General features: G+C 41.1%; 1 protein-coding gene across 1 annotated transcript in view; it reads left to right on the top strand.

The window, feature by feature from the left end:
• The window catches only part of LOC148014258 (uncharacterized), a 53,911-nt gene extending 39,992 nt beyond the window's left edge, over positions 1–13,919 (top strand). The window contains exon 5 of the mRNA XM_087666861.1: positions 13,539–13,919. The gene's annotated coding sequence lies outside the window, so the exon portion shown is untranslated. The remainder of the gene's footprint in view (positions 1–13,538) is intronic.
• The last annotated feature ends 2,414 nt before the right edge of the window (positions 13,920–16,333 follow it).

Below are 16,333 nucleotides of genomic sequence, written 5' to 3'. Positions count from 1 at the left end.
ACCAGATTTTTTGGCAAGACAAGGCCTCAGTTTGGCTGAGCTGGGCAGAGAATTGAGATTACAAAATATTGATATCAATGAACGCTATCATGGCTTCCGTAACTTTTGTAAAGTTTAAAGGTCCATGGAAAGCATAACGCTCAAGAAGTCAGGCACGATGACGTAATCTCTGATGTCAATCAGAGATGAATTAAATAATGATTTTAAGCTTTTCGTTGGTGCCTTAAACACAGCTGAACGATATTTTGATCGATGTTTTTTTTTGGGAGCCTTTTCTAAAGCTTTATGAGGGATTGAACTATTATAAAAGGCAGAGGAGGAAGTGTGATGACGGGCAGGGGAATGAAGAGAAACTGTGAAGTCGAAGGAGCTGTGGCAACGAGGGAGTTCGACGAAGCCTGCAGAAGACGACGAAGGTGAAGCCGAGAGAAGGTGACGAGAGGAGGGTGACATCTGAGGCTGCTAATCTCAAAGCCAGCAGCTATGCAATCGGGCTCGAAACATGGAAGGGAGTGAAGCCATAGCCATCTTCCATAGCCGAAATGTCATGAGCTTGAAGGAGATCTACTGCTCACTCATGCAGATAACATCGTGACCAGCAAGCTTCTGCACTGTTGAAGGGAATTGGCTACATTAAATAATCACGATTCCTTTGCAAACTCATCTCCACGTGGCTTGTTTTCTTGCTGGCACCCTCTTTATATTGCTTGGATATATGTAACAGATCGATTATGAAACCCAAGCATTCTTTTGCTCCATGTATTAATCTGAAGAAGAGTACTTAACATCATCTTTTGCTTCCATCTTGCTAAGCATCCTTGCGGCGACCGACTTTCACGAACCCCGCGCGAATCTCATGTGACAAAGTACCAGTGAGATAGTAGGGTTTGCGGGGAGGAACATGGAGTGAATTCAGCAAACATGGAGAAGAGAAGAGAAGAGAGAAGAAACTTTGATGGATGGAATGATGAAGTTCTAAATCATGGAGTGAATGTGATACAAGGGAACAAGGGTGCCGTAGCACAAGGAAGATGATGATGACAGCCACGAACCACGAACCGCAATGTCCTCCTGAAGGGGCGTGAGGGTTGTGGAGAGGCTGGAGAGAAGAGGCGATGGACTTGAATTAGCCGCTAGGAATGAATGAGAGAGCGGCCTATAAATAGGCACAGTCAGTCTAGGATGGCGCCCCTTTTTGGGACTGTAAACCCTAAACCCAAAACGTAGAAATGCAAAAAATGCAAACTGTGGGTGAAGGGTTTCTCAACATCCCCTCTCAAGCCCAAAAAGGGGAACAAGAGGAGTGAGGTGGAGATGCAATGCTACATGCTAAAGAATGCTCATGCAGTAGATGCCACTCGGAGAGTGTCCCTCGTGTGGAAATTGTTCACTTGCCCAAGCGCCCTAGTACAAAGATGATGAAAACATGCAATGCATAGGAAGAATGTCGGACTTTGTGTGGCATCGAGAACCATAAGGATATTCCCGTACTTGATTTCGGGAGGTGGCTCCATGCTGACCAAGTGACCAAGGCAAGAAGAGAAGAGAAGGAAGAAGATGCAGAGGATCCCTAAGATCCAAGATTTCCATTGGAAAGGGAACCTGCAGTAAAGAACAGTAGACAGAGTGAACCGGAGAACCCGAAACTCAACCTCGGGAGAGAAGCCACTAGCTCTGTGCATCCATGCTGGAAGGAATATGAAGGCCTCGTCACCAAGTCGCGGCTAAACGTCCAAGGTCCTGATCTAGGTGGTACCTGAAGATCCTGGGTATCAGTAGAAGAGATGACTGGTCGAAGTCAGCCACCCCAAGAAAGTAGAGGATGGGTGAAGAACTTCATGTGGAGTAGGTTTCCCCTCTGAGGTGGGAGGTGGAGGGGCTCCCGTTGAAGTCAAAGAAGAAGTAGATGCCCCCTTTGAGGGCAAAGAAATAACATTCCCCTCTGAAGTAGATAGGGAATCCAAAAACTCATGGATCACGGACTCGAAAATGCCTGAGGATGAAGAAAGTGCTGCCGGTCATGCCGAAGAAGGTATTTGGGGTGGTAAAGAACTCCTAGAGGTGGCCTCTCGAACCTGAGTAGGTGAGGGTGAAGGGTGCGGCTCAAACTGAGCAATGGCAAGAGTCGCTACTTCTCAATGGAGCGGACCGCGAAGGCGAAGAAGAGGAACGAGTCGAGCAACCATTGTCTCTCGAAGGAGTGGACTGACCAGGAGACGGTATCAAACAATCACTGTCTCTCGATGGAGTGGACTGCAGATCCGTAGGTCGTGGAAGCCACTGTACCTGAAAATAAGTGGGAGAAGATTGCCGCTAGCATTGCGACGATCTCCAGGAGGTCGTAGCGCCAATCAGTCCTCAATGTGCTTGAAAGGATTTAGTGCGCATCGGATGCGCCTTATTGCCTTGAGCATAGTACTTTGATAGCCAATGCAGAATGTTCTTTGTGGCCCAGAAAAGAGAGGTGGCACAAGGAGTGCCTAGTGGAAGACGCATATACTTCGGGGGGTGGGGGGTGGGGAGTAAAGGTCGAAGTCAGCAAGCATCAGTGGTGTGTTCGGTGATGCCACAATAGGAGTACCTAATAGTTTGGTCATCTGTTGGTAAAGAAGCCATGGATACCAGTGTGCCTTGCTGAAGAAGGAAGAGGTCAGCTACCATGAACCACGAACAGCAATGTTCGCCTCAAGGGGTGCGAGGGCAGTGTGAAGCATGAACCGCAATGTTCACCTCAAGGGGTGGGAGGGTAGTGGAAGGGCTGGAAGTGAGCTGTCAGTGGGAGGAGGATGCTATGAATAGTAAGAGGTTGCAATAGGTAGAAAAACGCAGGTGAGGAGAGAGAAAGACTAAAAACGCAGATGAGGAGAGATGCTAAAAACGCAAGAAAAAACCAGTAATAGCAGTCAGCATGGTAAAATTAGCTCCGAACAGTGTGTGATAAGTTGGAAACAAGCGCCAAACTGTTGTAGACAGCAATGGCCAGCTTGGACCGCGATGTCCTCTGCATCCGAGGTGTGGGCAGCAAGTTGAAATACCTAAAATCTGCAAAAACGAGATTGTTTTCTGAATGGAGAGTGATCAGCAACAGCCGCTTTGCTGTAAACAATTGCAAACTACGGGTGGAAGGCTGAAAACAGGCGCCATACTGTAGATGACAGAAAGGGGCAGCTGAGATTGCGATATCCTCCGCGAAAGGGTTATGGGCAGCAAGCTGAAAACACCTGAAACTGGCAAAAATGAGATATTGATGCAACGAAAGAAGAAGAGAAGTGGATGCCGAACCCGCCACCGGTCTTTGCCTCATTGGAGTGGAGAATATTTGCCACTATTTGAGTAGATCCAACTCTGATCCCATGTCAAAAGATGACGTACTAGCGAGACAGTAGGGTTTGCGGGGAGGAACACGGAGTGAACTCAGCAAACATGGAGAAGAGAAGAGAAGAGAGAAGAAACTTTGATGAATGGAACGATGAAGTTCTGAATCATGGAGTGAATGTGATACAAGGGAACAAGGGTGCCGTAGGACAAGGAAGATGATGATAACAGCCACGAATCACTAACCGCAATGTCCTCCTGAAGGGGTGTGAGGGTAGTGGAGAGGTTGGAGAGAAGAGGTGACAGACTGAATGAATTAGCTGTTAGGAATGAATGAGAGAGTGGCCTATAAATAGGCATAGTTAGTTTAGGATGGCGCCCCTTTTTGGGGCTACAAACCCTAAACTCAAACATAGAAACACAAAAAATGCAAACTGCGGGTGAAGGGTTTCTCAACACATACCACATTCAGGACGATGCTGGCTACCCTTGTCTTCATAACAACCAAGCTTGGTGTCGAGTTTGTGTTGTCCTTTTGATTCATATGAACAAAAACTCTTCTTTGTTGCTCTTTCCATTGTGCATGATCCGGATCTAAGTCACCTTGGAGACTGTGATCATTATCAGCATGTCAACATCTACAGGGGAGGCTCTTGAGACAAATGTACTTTTCAGTATACTTGTTACATTACCTTCTACTTTATTTGAGTATGTTACTAGTGTTTGCAATTTTCTCCCATTCCTCTCTCTACACATGATAACTTGGATTCTCTTTCTTTTGCTTTAATAGCTTAGGATTAGATTTTACACTTGCATCATCCACCTTGGGATCAATTCCTTCAATGTTAAGTACCATAGGATTAGGATCTTCTTGTTTCTGTTCTTGGTACATTTTTCTTGCCACCCACATACACCTTTCTCCCCCATACCTTACCTTACGCATACTCGCAAGTGGATGCATCTATCTATCTTGGGTTAGTTGTGTTGGGTACCCCCTTCACTCCTCCTAGACATCTACTATTAGCCACTCAGATGTAGGGATTTCCATCCTTTGCCTATGGTGCATCTTCACACATTCCATGGGCTACTCCAATGTGGGGATTTAAAACCATCTTTCCTTCTTGGAAAGGGTGATAGATGACCTGATTTAATGCAAATTACAACAAGCAATAAAATTCACAATTTTGAAACTTCAACTTTACTAATAAATCCTAGACAATCGACACCAGATTAGCCCCAACAACTAGCTTCTTTTGTGGTATTTCTTTATGTTGTGTTTCTCTAAGTTGAAGTACAGTGAGATATAGGAGGTTAGGCACAAATTGATCCTTGGGCTTTTGCATGTAGGCCAAATTAAATGGGAATGGGCTCACCCCTTACATCAATTGTAAATTCTCAATTTATAGCTATAGGGTCTTCAAATATTGGGCACGGTTCTTGAGGCGGCTAAGAAACCCTAATGGCTGCTGTAAATTATGTTAGAATTTGCCAATTCCATCGGCAATGCCCAATGTTTTAGTTAATTGGTTTGTAGTGTGAACACAACGACATTAATAAGTTGTGTCACCACTTCTAGAGTTAGTTCTAGAGTTAAATTTAACTCTAGTTGAGTTAGGGATAGGTCTAGTATGAAACCTTTCGCATGTGGTACTAGTACAACTATGGGGTTTCACCTTTTGAAACCACTCATTAGGTGGGCTTCTAATTAATGTGACTACTCTAGTGAAAAAATCTTAGTTATTTGGGCTTTTTGGTCAATCAAACCACCCAACTAAGCTTTTAGTCCTCTTGGGCATCTCATCCATGATGATTCAATGGTAATACAAGGTGTTTTGGCCATTGGCCACTGGCCACCCTTGAATTAAAAGATGAGTATTTAACTGTATTTTTAAATACTCAAAGAATATACAAATCATATTTCAAGTTCTATGTGTATCAAAAGAATGCGAATCATTGAGCCAATACATTTTGACAAAGTTGATATATAAAAGGTTAGTTATAGCATGTTAATGGGGAGAATATTTGACTTCATGCTGAGTGTAAGAGAACAAAACGTTGGCGCTATTTTGCTGCTCCATGAACAAGTCAGTCTTATCTTGCGAGCCCTAACTTTGTAGTAAAGAAGATGAAATAGGTCGTTTGCTGCCCCAGTCATTGAAGTATTCAAGAGACAACTCAAAAGTATAAAAACGTATTTTAAAATCATAGCAATTCGATATGACTTTTGTAAAAGAAGATAGTCTCTGAGCTTATATGACACATATGCTTACTTATGAGGAGATTTAGGTTGAAAGAGTCAAAGACATAGAGAAGAAGATAGTTTGTGCTTCAACTTTGCATAGGAAGTTGGATAATTTAGAAGGTACTCTTTTCCATGATGTGTCATATAGAAGATCTATATCAACGGGGGCTATTGGTTATGTTTTTATGGCCACAAATGGAGAAAAATTGTGGTTTGGCAGCCAAGTAATCAAGGTTCAAAGTAACATTTAGGCAGAATGTTGTAGCTTTGTACTAGGCTTGGTTGAATGTCAGAATAGAAGAATCAGGCGATTGCGGATGATTTTACACTCCTTTTTTTCAAAAGGATTCGCAGTATGTCAAGGGACTTCGAACCAATTATGAAATCAAAGCTATACTAATTATAAGAGGTTTAGTGTAACTAGCCTTCCTTGCGTGGATGGGTGGTAAATCCCTGATTACAACCTAATTACAACAACAAACAATAAATGCAAATCTGAAAATACAAATTTACCTATTCGTCTTGGACAATGTACACATGATTGGCCCCAAAATTGGCGCCCCTTTCGGTATTTCTTTAGCTTTATTGAAGAAAAAGTTGATTTACGATGGGATTCTCCCGATTCCCTTCATAATCCAAACTCCCCTTGCTATCCAAAGTGACGAGCAAATCTTCAATCTGATTTACCCCTTGATTTGGGCACTTAATTGGCCTTCACCCACTTCAAAGATGATGGAAATGCCCCAAATTTCAATTATTGGCTAGTCCTCCACCTAAATTTAGCTGAAATTCACCTTCAGCCGTGAAAAATCCAAGTCTTGGAGCTTCCAATTTTTGACACGCTTCTCGAGGCTGTTGCTATACAACAGAGAAATTTGCAATTTCTCAGTCTCCAAGGGTCCAAATGCTAAGATCTTTGGAGCAAGGTTGTGAAATGGTTGGGAGATGAGAGAGAAAGCTATAGAGAGAGAAAATTCAGAGTTTTGTTGCGACAAATGACTGAAAATCAGTCAAATGCAGCTGTTGCCCTGCCACAACAGCTTGTAGATGCAAAGAACTGAAGAAAATCAGTCATTTACTGTTGTTGCCTTGTCTCAATAGCCTGTAGATGTTGTCACCTGCTGTTGATTGGTCTTCTCCTGCCCTTGGCTGCCTTAGAAGGTTCTCCAATGGCTGCAAATCAGACCAGCAGCCTCTCCTTCCTCTCTCTTATAGGCTGAATACACAAAAAATGCCTTTCTCCAGCCTCTAAAGACGTTTTTCAGTCTTGCACGGACATTTTTGACAAGTGGCAGCCTTTTCAAATGGTTTTTCCAGCATTAGCCATAATTAAATATTAATTTTCAGTCTTTAAATACTGAAAATTAATCTAATAATTATGTCAGTACCCTGAAAAATAACTTGATTGGCCAATAATTAAACTGGCTAGGTAACTTCCATTCTTGAGTGTCTCTGCGTCATCTTTAACCATCAGATTGGCGTTAGGTACCATTAAGTGCCACTTCTCTAGTGTCACCAACTGACACTTATGGCCAAATGAATGACCTAGGCCAACAACTGGTACCGGATACCACCAAGTACCTATGCGGCATAACTTATAGCAACTTTTGCCTTTGACATCCCGTGATTTCTTTGGGTCTCGGGCTTGTAAATTTACTTTAACCCCAGTTACACCTCACATGTGCAACATTTACTTAATCACGTGATTAAAAATTAATCCACATATTAAGTGAGGTTTCAAAAATACATGTCCTCATGACGGCCCTTCCCCTTGAAATCCTTGCAATTGTCCTCGATTGCATTGCCAAATGCATCAAAAGCAAAGTACTACACTGGGATTTTCCATAGGGCATCATAGTCAACACAACATTGTGCACTACTGTTCAACCATTCCATATGCTCAACGTATGCGGAAAATTACCAGCCAACATAACATAACATAGGACTCACAAAGAATCTCAAAAACATTGCTAGATTATCATGTGACATGTCCATTTCTCATGAGCTCAACTCATTTGGCAAAACCAAACCATAGCATAGCATAACCAAGCATAAACCATGGCTAAAGCATCAATGGCATCATAACATATGTTGTTGTCCATGGAACTAGATGCAAACCATTGAAAACTAAGCATAATTTGATCATAAACTAATCACTTACTGATCTGAGAAGTGATCACAAACAGCTGCCAATGTGACCCCAAACTGATCACAAACTCATTGCCAAAACTGACCAGCAATCAGTGCAAAAATTGATGCACAAGTGATCCAAAAAGTGACCATAAAGAGTTCTTAAACTGATCAAAAACTGAGTTGAAACTGATTAGAATTTTTATCTCAAAATTGAGGCAAAATTCATGCCAAATTGATCATAAGTTGATGCAAAAGCATAGTTCTAGTGCCCGGGTGAAACTCATACTAATCTGCATACATCTCACAGTGACTAGTACACTAAGTAGTGATCTCATGGCAAACGTACTGTCAGCACAGTACATCCGAGATCCACTACATACGAGAGCTGTCCATAATTGGAGGAGGGGAAGTGCTACCTCCCCCTTGAGCATCAGGCAATACTCTATACCCTTGCACTGCTGAACCTGAGAGAGCCCAAACTAAAGTTGGCTCTAACTGAAAGGCATCTAGGTAAAGCTGCAACAACTGAGGATGGTTTGCGAAGTCATTATTTTCCATCCATTTGGTATCCATTGGTGAATAATTCTGAAATTTCACTAAGTATCTCCTGGAAACTTTACCTTTGACCTTTCTTTCCTTATGTGCCAAAATCTGCTCAGGCACCAAAATCTCATCTAGCTCCTCAACCTCAGGCTGAATTTCAGCAGGCATATCCTTTGGCACATCACCATGAAAAGGGCTCAACAAACTAACACAAAAGGCATTGTGTATCCGCCGATGTGGAGGTAATTTCAGCCGATATGCCACATTGCTAATCTTCTCGAACACCTGGAAGGGCCCATAGTATCATTCTCAACTTCGGATACAATCTTTCTCTTCCTTTCATCTTTTTCAACCTTGCCTTTTCAAAACGCAGCAATACATAATCACCCTATGCAAACTACAAAGCACGTTTGTGGCGATCGACTGCCCTCTTTTGCTGTTCTTGCGATCTCTGAAGTGCATATTTTATCTTTGCATAGGTTACATCCAAGTTTTCCACATAACAATCAGTCTCAAAGATCTTATCATTAGTTTGCAGAATATGTGGTACCTTTTTGTCACCCTCAACCACCTCAAATGGAGCTTTACCCGTAGAACTATGCATTGTGTTGTTGTAAGCAAACTCAACCAAGGGCAAATACTGCTCCCACTATGTCTTGTGGTTTGAAATATAGCACCTCAAAAGATCTAACACTATGGAGTTTGCTTCCTCAGACTGACCATCTGTTTGTGGATGGAAGGATGATGAGAATTTCAACGTGGCATCCATATTCTCAAACAAGCCCTTCCAAAATAAACTGGTCATCCGAGGGTCTCGATCACTAATGATCGACTCTGGCATACCATGATACTTAAAGATGTGTTGCAAAAGCAATCGTGCCATATGATCAGCCTTTATTTTCTTCCTCACCGGAATGAAATGGGCTTGTTTGCTGAACTTGCAAATGATCCATATTCCATCATTTCTTGTAGGTGTCTTAGAAAGCTAAAAAATAAAGTCCATTGCAATGCTGTGCCAATGCCTATTTGGAATAGACAAGGGTTGCAACAAACTCAGTATCTTTTTCCTATCATGCTTTACCTTCTGGCATACGACGCATGTCTTAACAAACTTTTCTACATTATGCCTTAAAGCTGGCCAATAAAAGAAATGCTCCACTGCCTTGACTGTGGCATCAATATCTCTGTGTCCTGCATATGAAGGAGCATGATGTTCAGTGATAACTCTAGGCCTTAACTGCTTTTTGACACATAGTTGTCCATGCATCATCAGAAATTCATCTCTTAGCACAAAGTGTCCATGCCTTTGGCCATTGCAAAGCTGATCATAAACATTAGCAATGTTGGAATCAGCAACATATTGCTCTTTCATGGCATTCAACTCAGTGTGATAAACCATGCTGACAGCTGAAATTTATGGCTTACATAACAGTGCATCAGCCACAACATTCTTTTTACCACCAATATGTATAATTTGAAAATGAAACATAAAGAGAAAATTTGCCCATCTCATATGCTTCTTTGACAACTTTGTCTGTGTCAGAAAGTACCTCAAAGTTTGATGGTCTGTCTGCACTGTAAAATCAGTCTCCAACAAATAATGTTTCCACGTAGACAGTGCATGAATTACAGCCAGGAGCTCTTTCTCATAGACCTGCAAATTCTTTTTTGCACCGTGGAGAATTCGACTGTCATAAGCCACAACTCGGCTGTCTTGCATAAGAACAGTCCCAATGTTGTTACCACATGCATCACATTGAACTATGAATGACTTCCTTAGTTCGGGCAACACAAGCATTGGATCTAAAGTCATATTTTTCTTCAACTTTTCAAATGTTGAAATTTCCACTGCTGTCCATCTAAATGGCATATCCTTCTTTTGCAAGGCATGCAATGGAGAAGCAATTTCAGCAAATCCGCGTTCATACTTCCTGTAGTAAGAACATAAACCCAAGAAGCTACGGATCTCATGCCCATTCCTCAAAGGTGGCCATGATCGTATTGCTTCAACCTTTGCAGGGTCTATGCAAATACCATCAGCCGATACAATATGCCCCAAAAAGTGGATTTCATACAAGAAGAATTCACTTTTCTTGTCATTGATAACCAGCCTATGGTCACACAATTCATTGAACACAATGTCCAAGTGTTTTCTGTGCTCTGTCTCGTTCTTTGAATAGACAATTATGTCATCAAAGAAAGTGCCCACAAATCCTCTATGTGGCCTGAAGATACGATCCATCATCCGATTAAAAGCAGCTGGAGCATTCGTAAGTCCAAAAGGCATAATAAGAAGCTCATACAATCCAAAAGATGTCCTAAAAGCTGTCTTAGGCACATCTTCTGGTCTAATGCGTATCTAATGATACCCACTTTTCAAATCTATACAGCTAAATATGACTGTCCCTTGCAATCTATCCATAACATCATTGATCCGAAGTATCGGAAAGTGATTCTTTATTGTGATCTTGTTTAGAGCACGATAATCAGTGCACATACGCCATGAAACATTCTTTTTCTGCAGCAAAAGCACTGGAGAACAAAAGGGAGATGAGCTGGGCTGAATCAACCCTTTTTCTAACAACTCATTTACCTGACTCATAATCTCCTCCTGTTGGGCTGCACTGACTCTATAGGGTGGCTTATTAGGTGGGCTACTTCCAAGGATAAGATCTATGCCATGATCTTTTGGCCTTTCAAGCAGTAGCTGCCCTGGAAGTGACTGAGAGAAACAATCAGCATACATTTTCAGAAATGACATGCGATCCTTATCTAACTTAGACATGTTCCTAACATTCTCACTATCATCTTTATCCTTAGTAAAAACCAAGTATGCTGAAAGATGATTTTTCATTACTTTGGAAATGGCAATTGCAGATACAACAGGGACAGATTCACCTTTCAACTTTACATCAAGTGTGAGTACCTTTCCCTTATGCTGAATAGTGATCTTTTTTGCACGAGAATCAATCATTGCATGCATATGGTGACACCATGGCATAAGCAATACATCACATGGAAAAATCGAGGTCTTGGAGCTTCCAATTTTTGGCACGCTTCCCAAGGCTATTGCTAAACCCTAATTGGCCTTCACCCACTTCAAAGACGATGGAAATGCCCCAAATTTCAATGGCTGGTTAGTCCTCCACCTAAATTTAGTTGAAATTCACTTTCAGCCTTGAAAAATCCAAGTCTTGGAGATTCCAATTTTTGGCACGCTTCCCGAGGCTGCTGCTAAACCCTAATTTCTGCTGTAAATTAGGGTTTACAGCAGAGAAATTTGCAATTTCTCAGCTTCCAAGGATTCAAATGCTGAGATCTTCGGAGTAAGGCTGTGAAATGGCTGGAAGATGAGAGAGAAAGCTGTAGAGAGAAAATTCAGAGTTTTGTCGCGAAGAATGATTGAAAATCAGTTAAATGCAGCTGTTGTCCTACCACAATAGCTTGTAGATGCAAAGAATTGAGGAAAATCAATCATTTACTGTTGTTGCCTTGTCTCAACATCCTGTAGATGTTGTCACCTGCTGTTGATTGGTCTTCTCCTGCCCTTGGCTGCCTTAGAAGGTCCTCCAATGGCGTAAATTAGACGAACAGCCTCTCCTTCCTCTCTCTAGCAGACTGAATACACAAAAAATGCCTCTCTCCAGCCTCTAAAAACGTTTTTCAGTCTTGCATGGGCATTTTTGACAAGGGGCAGCCTTCCCAAATGGTTTTTTTAGCATTAGCCATAATCAAATATTAATTTTCAGTCTTTAAATACTGAAAATTAATCTAATAATTATTTCAGTGCCCTGAAAAATAATCTGACTAGCCAATAATTAAATTGGCTAGGCAACTTCCATTCCTAAATATCTCTGTGCCATCTTTGATCATTAGATTGGCATTAGGTACCATTAAACGTCATGGATTTGCTGAGGTATAATTCGGCCTTGGATCATACACTTGAGACTAAATTTGTTGCTAGGTGGGAAGATCCTTTCATAGTACATTAGAAGTTTGCTATCAGTCGAAGAACATAGATGGGCCTTGACACAGCAATAGGGTCAATGGAGAAAGGTTGAAGCCTTATTATATCAGGATTGCTTGAAGTTGATTGTGGACTGTGGATGAGACCCCCTGAAGGGCTTCCATATATTTTGGGGAGTTCAACAGAGTTTTGAGTAGACTGAAACATCGTTTCGGACCCTTGGTCGCCCCTCCCCTTATCCCCCCCCCCCCCATATTGGCTGCCCAAACCCACTTGTGCATGGGACAGGTAGCATTTGTTGAGCCTTTTTTCCATGTTTTAGGTAGGTCGGCCATCTATTTTTGGCAGTCGGCCATGATTGGTTGCAGCTTGGCCATACTCCCTACTGCTAGCCAGTTTAGCAGCTTCCACCTTTATAGAGGCCTTCCCTCCATCGCCAGTCATCACATCATCATTCTCCTAGCCACATTCATCTCTCCATTGCTGTTGCAGTCATCTCCTCCCAGCAACCTTCATTTTTGGTACCCTCTTTCCTCTTCCTCATCATTAGCTCTTCTCTCATCCCTCTTTTCTCCATGTGGCTTCCTCACTCATCCTGGGCTTTGTTGGCATTTGTGCAGGGGCCAGTCTGTCTTTAACATTATATGCAGTTCTGTTTTCTTCATCATCATTCAGGTTTTGCATTCCATTTTCTGTATTCTGTCTCTTAGGGTTGCATTGTTGCTTTCATATGTTCGATCACATATCCCAGGTCCCTTATTGTTGCTGCTTCCATATGCATGCTCACCTACCCAAGGTCCCTTATCATTAGATATTTTGTTTGAGTCCCCAAAAGTTGCATGTAGTATTTTCTAACTTGATATCTCTCAGTTAAAGTTGATCAACCATGCTGTAATGTATAGCAGCCTTTTTAGCCCCCAAAACTTGCATGTGGGTATTTTGTAGCTCAGTATCTCACAGTTGATCATTCACGCTATAATGTATAATAGCCTTTTCACCTAATTGTAGTCCTACGTTGCCTTGTCTAGTGGCACATCATTGACATTAGCTTGAAATAGTGCACCAAATGCTTTCAAGTACTCCCATAAGAGGTATGTGGCATGCTTTGTTTGTTGCTTTGCTTGATTTCAAGAGAACAAAAAGGTTTGTTCTTGGCTACTTTTAGCTCTTGTATTTAGTATGAGAGGTGTTTTAATATTAAATATTTTATTTGAGTCCCCAAACATCACATGTAAGTATTTTGTATTGGGTAGGCTATAGTATGTAATTGGCTTCTATCCATTTGTAGCTTTCCCTTGACTAATGGCACAACATTGACATAAAGTTGCTACTATATAGGCCATGCTAGATGGGGCTCTTCCAAGGAGTTTTGAGTCCATGATCTTTACATAAGAAAATCCATTGGACTACCTCAAATTATGGTGTGCACAGAAAATTGAAGGACAAGTGAACAAAAATTGAAGGATAGGTGTATATTTGGTTGTCTATATATTTATCAAAGGTGCTGTCATCAAGTGTGCTTGAATGAAAAATTACTAGTTTTGGGTCATATGTGCATATTTCAACACTCATTGTATACATGTCTTTCTATTCACTCTAGCTAAACTTCATTGCACGCCCTATGATGCGTTGATTGGTGAGAAAAAATTGTTGGCATAAAATGACATGCAATGCTTTAAAACATGAATAAATAGAAAGTGTTTCCTCATGTGCGTAGTTGGGGCTATGTCATATGGCATGGATTATTATTTGTTGATTGGTAAGTTCTTTTGTTAGCTTATTCCCATTTTTGTGACATAAAATTTAAGAAAGTGTTGAATAAATGCAAACCTATATTTGCAATCTTTTAACATCATATACATCAAGTTGTAGTCATGGTGAATGTCACTTGCTAGATTGATCTTTTTGCTGCACGCCTTTCTTGTATATCTATCTCCTTTAGATGGTTATGACTCTCTCTCTCTCTCTCTCTCTCTCTCTCTCTCTCTCTCTCTCTCTCTCTCTCTCTCTCTCTCTCACACACACACACACACACATTTAATAAGAAACACTTGCATAAACTTTAAAGGTATACTTATACAAATATTGAGCCTCATAGGAGAAAAAATTGTCATAAAACGAAAGGCACTTTTAAAAAGGTTATGCATTAGGTTTGCGGCTATTCTAGGATTTACATGTGGGTTCAAGTTCCGTATCTATATTTGCATGTTGGGGCTGCCATGTGGTCTAAAGTTCCTACCTTTTTTAATGAAAATATGATATATTTATCTTTTTTGTGTGTGCGTATACAAATCTATATACAACATTGACTTATGTTGTCAAGCATCATGTAAATAGTGAAAAGAAGGTAAGTTCAACCTTGTGTGCTATAAAGTACAATCATGGTGAGTATTAAAAACTTATCACTAGCTTTGTCCAATGGGTATAATTGGATTTATTGTGTCACATAACTTGTGTAGGAAGGAGGGTAACCATCTCTAGTCCACCTTGTTGGATGCTTTGTTCTTTAGGCTTGTATGATAGTCATGCTAGGATCTAATCAATGTGCACCTAAAAGGGTTGTGGTGGCCTATGTCCAAGTGGACTAGATCTAAGGCTCTTTGTATTGTAAGTCGTTGTTGTGAAGTGGATGCTATGGACAGAAAGGGGTATGATACTTTGGTGGGTTTGAAGGAGTTGGTAATCTACATGGGATCTTTATAGTGTAAGTCATGTCTATGTTATTTTTTTTCTCCCCTATTACATCTCTTGGGACGTACTTCTTGTAATGATGTGATGTTTAAAGAACTGTTGATCAAAAGCTAAATCTAATGAAGTCATTTGAGTATTTCCATTCTTGCTTGTATGTGTACATGTAGGAAAACTTGTAAGAATACACAACATGAACTATTGATTTGAGGCTAAAGTTAATGGATGATCATTAAGAAGAATTTCTAATTAATTATGGATAAATAAATAAATAAATAAATAAATATACACATACCTATTTGCATCACATTTGAGAGAGAGAATTACAACTATGTTGATGGAACTAGTAGAACATTGGAGTAGGTGGCCCATGAAAATAGAGTGACAGAGGAAGAGAGGTGAGAGAGGTTGCGGCTAGTCATGAGTAGTGGTTCCATCTCCTCTTATCTCTAGATATTTGGCAAGAGATTCTCATCCTTTTTTGTCCCATTTATCCACTCTATTTTTCCAAGTCTTTTTTCCCCCTCATCCTCCACCTTGTCTGGGTAAGTCTTGCATTAGCTTTTTCCCACCACCTCCCTTGTGCTCTTTCTCTATTGCATCTAAAGCTTGTTCATTGAGATCTCTTTCATATATCCTCCACTTCTTGACTCAAGGATGTTTGCTACTCTACGTACTTTGTCAATGGAGAGAAGTGTGAGACTCAAGAATTGATGTTGCATGGAGGGAAGCTAATGGTCACCAAATCATTCCGACAATGCCTTCTACTACCAATAAGGAGTTTCAACAACCTCAATGTTATATTTAATGGATTTTTATCAACAAGCTTAATGCCAGAGTGGGATGTGGAGGGAAACGAGTGTTACATGATGAACTCCTCCATTTCACTTAAGTATCTAGTTGTGCACAAAACAATGACTAATAATTATGGTAGATGTGGCCTTAGACAGGACGTGATTGATGATGGTAGTAGTAGCAAATATATCAAATAACACACCCCCCCCCCTCTCTCTCTCTCTCTCTCTCTCTCTCTCTCTCTCTCTCTCCCCTTCCCTCCCTCCCTCTATCCCTCTTAGCCACACTCCTTATGTGCCACCTTGGCCTTACGTAGGAGCTATTGTCATTCTCATGAGTTGTTTTTGTGAAAGTATGCACTTTACACTATTTTCTTTGCCATCCACTATCCTTGGAGATTTGCATAGTCATTGAGTCATCTTGTTGCAACACTACTAGTTAGAGCTAGGTACACATCACTTTACAAGCTTAACCATCACCATACATCTACATGATTGTTGGAATTTACATGGATCATTGGCAAGGGGCAAACGTGATAGGTCATGGGCACCTTTGCTAGCCATTATAATGTTTGCACTTCACAAAGGTACCCATGGCTATGTATCTATGCTAGCCATTGAAGACTACCAAGTGTATCCAAGATCACTTTG

Source organism: Lygodium microphyllum, chromosome 25, assembly GCF_053477565.2.
Source record: "Lygodium microphyllum isolate KBCC chromosome 25, Lygodium_microphyllum_v1.1.10, whole genome shotgun sequence".
Lineage (NCBI taxonomy): Eukaryota > Viridiplantae > Streptophyta > Polypodiopsida > Schizaeales > Lygodiaceae > Lygodium > Lygodium microphyllum.
This window is presented reverse-complemented; position numbering and strand designations above follow the sequence as displayed.